This window comes from Paralichthys olivaceus, chromosome 6 (assembly GCF_024713975.1).
Source record: "Paralichthys olivaceus isolate ysfri-2021 chromosome 6, ASM2471397v2, whole genome shotgun sequence".
Classification (NCBI taxonomy): domain Eukaryota; kingdom Metazoa; phylum Chordata; class Actinopteri; order Pleuronectiformes; family Paralichthyidae; genus Paralichthys; species Paralichthys olivaceus.
This window is the reverse complement of record NC_091098.1, coordinates 20,485,007-20,491,265: the sequence shown is the minus strand read 5'-3', so window position 1 is coordinate 20,491,265 and position 6,259 is coordinate 20,485,007.

Below are 6,259 nucleotides of genomic sequence, written 5' to 3'. Positions count from 1 at the left end.
AGAGAGAGAGAGAGAGAGAGAGAGGTGCCTGTCTAATGGAGAGCTAACTCTGCCTTTGTCATAAGTTGTAGATTGGCTTGAGGCAACATGTGCAAATAGAAAACGGATTAGTCCCAAATTTGTATCATAATACTTCAGTTTATTAAAAAGTAAATGTTGTCAGTTGCACCTTTTGTCATTCCTTTCCCAAAATTCAGAGTTCCTGAGTGGATTCAACACTGGCAGATGTGCACTGACAATAGGCCTTTTCAGAGTTGGTGTGCATATGGAAAATAAAACCAGAGAATAATTGTTTGCTTGTGCGAGTGAAAACTTCAATGCTGTCAAATCTGCAGGTGCACCATCTGAACGCCTCAGGTCATGTGGTCGTGAGCGCAGTTATAAGTCAGTTGACCTTTGATGTCAGAGAGGCAGCACAACTGCCATTTCATGCTGCATTTTTGCAGACATCCAAGCTTTTTATCCCCACTGCTGGCGCAGGAAGTTTGTGACAAAGGCGGCGGTGCACAGGCAGAGCACAGACATGCGAAGGAGGGGTGCAGATGTTTGGCAGCTGCTCCATCCCTCCATCTGCCCCCCTGGCCCCAGCACCTCTTAAACACCACACTTTAATGGAACGCTCCTGACCCTCTTGTACAGCTCCGTTCTCACTGACAGAGACGGAGGGATCTCAGATGGTCCTTGCACCATGGAACGGCCACTTTATCCCGACAGACCTCCTAAAAACCTTTTCTGTACACAGAGAGTGGTGTTGTAAAAGCTCTGGTTGGTTGATGTGTTTTAGGGCTACAGCTTGCCAGGTGATTTTTATGACAGTAAAATTAGACTTCAATGGCACAGCAAGAGCGGCTGCCAGACGGCTTGAGCTATGATTGCAAACAGAGGAGGGGAGGAAAAGAGGCAGAGAATGTCTTGGGGTCTTCTACACTTAGCTCACCTTCCTGCCCATTTAATGTGGTTGTTCTTGTCTTCAAAGGAGTTCCACTACTCTTTTTCCAATGACAGTTCAACATGGCTTAAAGCCTGAAAGCTCACATGGGCTGCCACTACTCATTCTGTATATCTAATCCTCTATTTGCTTTCCAATGGCCTTTCAGTAGTAGCCTGTAACATATAAACATTTCTATCCGGTGCCTCAGATAGAATCAGCTAATGGCCGCAGGTGTTTACATTACAGCAGTTTCCGACAGGGGACTTGAAAGGCTCTTGGTTTTAGCTAAAACTATACATCTTCCTCTCTCTCTCACTTTCTTGCCCTTTCTCTCATTGTCTCATGCTATTGCTCTTGCCCGTGCTTTACGGTTGGTGAGGTAAAACCCCCCGGTGGTCCTCCAACAACCCCCAACCTTCAGCTCAGTTTGTGCCCAGAGACGAGCTGATGATCCTGGGCAGGACAATAGGAACAGACCCCCCTTTGTTTTTGCCTTCATGGGCCTGGTGACAGTCACAGTAAACAGTGGGCACAGGCTGAGGCCAGGCTGGGTGAGCTGGACTGAGGGGCCTTTGACGAGGAGAACGAAAGCAGAGAAGCAGGACAAATAGTCTTTGAACCTTCTGTCAAAGACACACACATAGAAAACTAACTGTGGAAAGAATAGTCAGAAAATCTCCCAGTTATCTAACACTTCTATACATACAGGTCAATAACTGTACCTTTACATTCAAGACAATAAATAAAACTTGAAAAGAGAGTTGACAACAGGACCATTATTATTCCATGAGGGGAACAGCTTCTTAAATTTTGTAAAAAAACTGCTTCCAACTGCCTCCAATCTGTGCAAATACACTGCACTCCAACAGGTTGAAGCATGATCCTAAGCTCCAGAGGAGACCACACAGCAGTGGAGAGAAAATCCCTGCATAGTCTTTCACACCCCCGCAACTTCATACATGATGTTGCTATTCTCTCTTCGTCTTCCTTGAAGCGATTGCACTCTCTCCGTCTGCCTGGTTATCTCTATTTAGCAGCTCATGTGGTCAGAGTTCAGATTAATATTTATTTCATGTGTTGCCTCACAGAGCAGCAGGCAGAAGTCTTTTGAAGGCCTGTGGATGCAAGGAGGTGGATGAGGTTTGGAGGAGGAGCAGGGGTGAGGGGATCTGACTGAGCAGACCAACATACAATACAGTAAAACTTTTTTTCAGGGTAAACTGACCCTCAATTGAAGCAGTGTGGGGTCGTTGTACAAGGACAGGAGAGGGTGGAGGCACATTTTTTCCTCTGCCCCCCTCCCCTCTGCGTCTGCCTGTCCTGTCCGCCCTCGTCTACGTTTTTGGCGTAACCCCACTGTGTGCGCTGCACAAACCAGCGGCCTGTTAAAACAGCCTTACCAGGTGGAGCTGAGCTATTGCAAATGTTCACTTTCTGGTGTCTCACACTTCCAGGGGCCTCATGAAGCACAGCTGCGAGACAGGCAGAAGAAAGAGAGGGGGTGGTTTTATGAAACAGCTTTGAAATGGTTCACTTTGTATATCCCACATAGGTTTTGGATTTGAAAGCATTTTTCTAAAATCTGCAACCAGCACCGAATGATTGAATCCAAGTGCTTTCAAATACCTTATCGAATCCATTTAGTTTTGCATTCTTATTTTTACGTTACACCTTACATACATTTTAGAAACTAAACTTAAGAGATTGACATTCAAAGAGATACAAAAGTTTTGCCAGACAGATTACTGACCTAGATCTATTCCTTTATTATTCAAAAACATGAGATTTTGGAGCCAAACAGAGGAACTGGCAGCTGTAACACAATCTCTGTCCCATAATCAATTCCAACATTACTTGTTTGGAATAACAAGTTTAATGACAGCAGTAGATGCTGAAAAGACAGATTTCCTGCTAGAACACACATATTTATTATCTTTTTTGAATTTCTGCAGCTTGCTATCACTCAGTACCTACTTTCACCCATATCCGGTATCTGCTATCACTCCCACGTCTGTCTGTAGCAGGATCTGGCACTTGGGAACACCGGAGTAGCTTGGATCTGATTCATAGCTCTCAACAGTTATAGTTGGTGTCAGTGACAGTCAGAGATTCTGTTTTAGTTAAGCTTCCCATAATTCCCAGCTTAGTAGGGCTTATCCATTGCAGGATGTTATCACTCAGGCACTCTGTCACTTGTGTCGTCGGCACAGAGTCCGGTTTTGACACTGAGCTGGTCTCCTCACCCAGCCACACACTTATCAGCATCCATTACTGAGGTGTGAGGGCCTGATAAAGGTCCGTGCAGCTCTAGCCAGAGGTCCCATTTAGATTCTTGTCTGTGCAGCAAGAGGCCTTGCCCCCTTGACTCTTGCTCTCATCACTCCGTAATGCTGTATTGGCCTGTCAATCAGAGAGGACCCTGGGTGATCAGTCAGCTCAGACTCATGCTGGTCGGAGGAGCCATTAGAGAGGAGGCTGCATAGCCAGACTTGCTCAGGCCAAAAGCTGATGAGAAACAGAGGAGCTGGAGAGCCCGAGGTAGAAGAGGGGGGAGAGGAACAGGAGGTGGATGTGCTGAACTATGTGGATTGTGAAGGGAGGGCAGCTCTGTTTTCTATTTGTGAGGATTAGGTTGACAGATCTGTATTTAGTTTCTTTGGGCCTCTAGCTGCAGCTAATCCCCCTCACCTGCAGCGGGTGCCCCCCCCTCACCTCTTTCCTCTGACCCTGCAGCCCCTACTTCCCCCCTACTGCCCAGCACAAACACTCATCCCGAGACAAGCACATGACTCGTTGCACTCTGTCTCCTCAGGTTAGGGCCTCACACTCGACACAAATCTCCTCTGGGCCAAAAGAACAGCAGGGGTCTGGAACATAAGAAAAAAGGACCCCCACAAGTTGCAGTGTTCCACATGTTCGATTTTTTTTCATTTTGGGTGAGGGGCCGTCACTCATCACTTAGAGATAGCAATTACTCAGAAATTAAGAGCTATTACAACGGAAGCAGCTTGCCAAAGCCACTCAGGAGAAAGGGGGACCTTTGGCAAAGCTGCACATTAGGAAATATTCAGGGTCAGGTCAGGGGCACAGACCTCTTCTCTCTAGATCCAGGCTCCCACACACTCCGACCAGGCCTTCGCACTGTGAAAAAAGACTGCAGTGCCTCCGCAAACACACACAGCATGCCTGCCAGCATTTCTGAAAGGTGGGGACTCTTGATGACCTAATAGTTATAGAATCTAAGCATGTCTCTGTTTTAACAATAAAGTGACCTGACTACAAACTACAAGATGATGCAAAGAAGGAACACAAACAGGTTTTGAAAGGTTGTTGATGCAGCTATATACGGGATGTCCTCAGTGTACTGTATTTATTCAATGTTATTTACGCGTTTGGAGTTTGGAACAGCCCTAATTAGTCGATAACTGTCTGTTTGAGTAAACTGAACTGCTACATTATGAACAAGAATAAGAATGAACACTTGTTGCCTCTCACGGAACCGTGAAACACATTATCGTTATACGCAGCTATCATCGACATTATATTTAAAAACCACTTCCACATGGCTGACAGATACAATATATGTTTTGTTTCTCTGGGACTCTAACCAAAGCCAATTACTCCCCGCCTCTCCTTGTGAAAACACCACACAACCAGAAACACACACATACAGTGGACACACCTTTAGACAAGTAGCAGCAAGCTCACATAAAGGGGTCTGTTAACTGAGTGCCACAGAGGGTGCTAATGGGGATTTTTCTGAACACCACCAGCATAGGCCTAACACCTTATACAAATGAGGTGCTAAGTGGCCCCGCACACAGTCCTGGATGTTATTAATGAACACGGTTTGCAAATGTGCACTGACCTTTAGCTTGAAGAAGGAAACCAGTAGCTTCTTGCTGTAATTCTGTACATGTCAGGACATCACTGCTTCCTGTGGGTTAGTGTGGTAACTGCTTTCTCAACTGTGGCAACCTGATCACAAGAGAGGAGAAGATTTATCATATTAAAGTAAAAAGTACACCACAAGAAAAAGAGTGAAGAACTTGTTTTATCATGATGTGGCTTGATATCATTGACTGACTGACAAAATCTAAAATTAGCATCAAAATTAAAATTATTAATTGTGCAGAATGCCTGTGTCAGTTTGATGTCAGTGTAACACTGATATTTAATAACACTGATTCATCAAGAGCACAACTTCTATGAGACACCTGGGAGTTTGAGGGTTCTGAACGGTATCTTATAGCTAATCTTAGGACTGCACTCTTATATCTTCTTTACAGAAATGTCAGATGTTGGACTTGGACTCTGCTGGAACCAGTCTCCCAGTTTGGGGGGGGTCACAGGCCCTCATGCTCCTATTTACACGGCACTTCTCGATACTGTTAAGACTCTTCTCTTCTCTCTGAGGTTATTTTCAGCTGGTAATGCCCCATCTATCACAACGGTCCACTTCTGCTCCTTATCAACCATCACTTTGTCTGGTTGGTTATCCAGCAGTCTGGAATTTAAAGGTCCTGCAGGTCAGGATCTTAGCTCTGTTGTTTTCAACCACTTTTGTGTCCCTTTTGACTCAGAGACTACTACTCAGCCCAGATATTCATCATTACCCCAGTCACTCGGTTTTGCTCTTGTGTACACCCCCCCCCCCCCCCAGCTTGCATCTTACATCCTCTAGTGTGCTGTCAGAGTGTTGTTAAAGATGACAGTATAAAATCTCTCCCTGACCCCATGTGGAGCGGTAGTTGCGTGTGTGTCATCACATTATAAACTCTTCTGGTTCTATGTGCTGTATTGCCTCTGGGGCCTCTTAGCACAGCTTGCACCTTGAATCCAGTCTGCTGTGGTCGACCCCTGCGTCTATGGATCTGGTGCTTGGTATCTGTTCTTGATCAGAGCCTCTGTGCTGTCTTTCAAGCTGGCTTTCCAGTAACTGGTAGGATTCTTGATCCTTTTGGGAATAATATAAAACATGATGTCTTGTTACTATATAACAAGGAACCCTATTTTATATAATAAGTTTTTTGTGATCAACAGTGTGCAAAATGTGTCACATTCAGAGATGCAGCCATCAATTAGTCCATTTTAAAAACAAATTATCATTGAACTGCAGTGAACACAAAAATGAAAAGTCACTCATTATCAGCAGGATATCATTTAGGCTAAAAACATGGTGTAAATGAAGCTGTTTCGAGTTGAATTTGAATGTCGGGGATTACGGACACTTAGATGACACTACAAGAGGAGTAGTGTATGGTAGTGTATGGATTTACACAGTATTTATAGTATATACAGTATATATATATATATATATATATACAG